Below are 1,054 nucleotides of genomic sequence, written 5' to 3'. Positions count from 1 at the left end.
TAGAAGCGCGCTTCCTTTTCGTATTTTTATTATTAAATCACTGAAAGAAAAAATTATCTTAAAAAAAATCATCAATATTTAGATGGTTTCCATATAAAAGATGAGTTTTTGGAGTATAAAATAAATTGATTGAGGAAATAATAAATTGTTTGATTGTGAAATGGTAATAATTCTTTATTGTTATGAATGTTATTAAAAAAGTTGTTTATAATAATTAAATTCATAAATTATTTTTTCTCTCAGTGTATTTATTAAGATCAATGTTTCTGCAACAGTGCCATTTTCAAGCTTAACTCATTTATAATTTTTTTATTTTTTATTCGAATAAAATTCATAAAACTTTTTATGATAAAAAATGGATAAACAGATTATCTGATTTGTATAAAGAAATGAAGATTTTTAAATTTTATTTTCATTTATTCATCAAATGGGAAATGAACAAATCAGACAAAATTGCAATGTGCAATACAGAGATTAATGGTTAAAGTATGTTGTAAAAATTATGTAACATGAAAGAGAAGAAATATAATATGAGAAGAAAAAAATATTAAAAATGTATGTATGCATGTATGTATAATTAAAACGAAAAAAAAATTGTGAGCTGTAAATATTTAAAAATAAATCATTTTTAGTAATTAAGTGTTACCTTACAGACTGTTTGAAAAAAGTATCTTAGTAATTTATTTTCTTGTAAACTAATGTCTCATTTGTAGGTAAACGAAAGAATGTTTTTCATAGTAAATATTTAACATTGCTTTCAATTATTCATAAACAAACACTGATAGACATGTAAAAATTATTTAACAGATTATTAAAATATTCGCAATATCAATAAAACAAATTTGTTTTTTACCACACTCCTTCTTCTGTAAATCTATACTTAATTTAATTAATTTTAAAATCATCCATTTCTACTAAATTCTTCAAATTAATCATCAACTTATTCAACACAAATATTAAAGAAGCCATATTTTTCAAATTTAATAAAAATTAATTTTGCTTCTGAATTATTCAAGCGTCAAAATAATAAATCACTATCAAAAAAATGATATGT

This window comes from Chelonus insularis, unplaced genomic scaffold (genome assembly GCF_013357705.1).
Source record: "Chelonus insularis isolate UGA/USDA-ARS -01 unplaced genomic scaffold, ASM1335770v1 contig_3_pilon, whole genome shotgun sequence".
NCBI classification, from domain to species: Eukaryota; Metazoa; Arthropoda; class Insecta; order Hymenoptera; family Braconidae; genus Chelonus; species Chelonus insularis.
The sequence above is the reverse complement of the archived record's forward strand: the minus strand, read 5'-3'. Positions refer to the sequence as shown.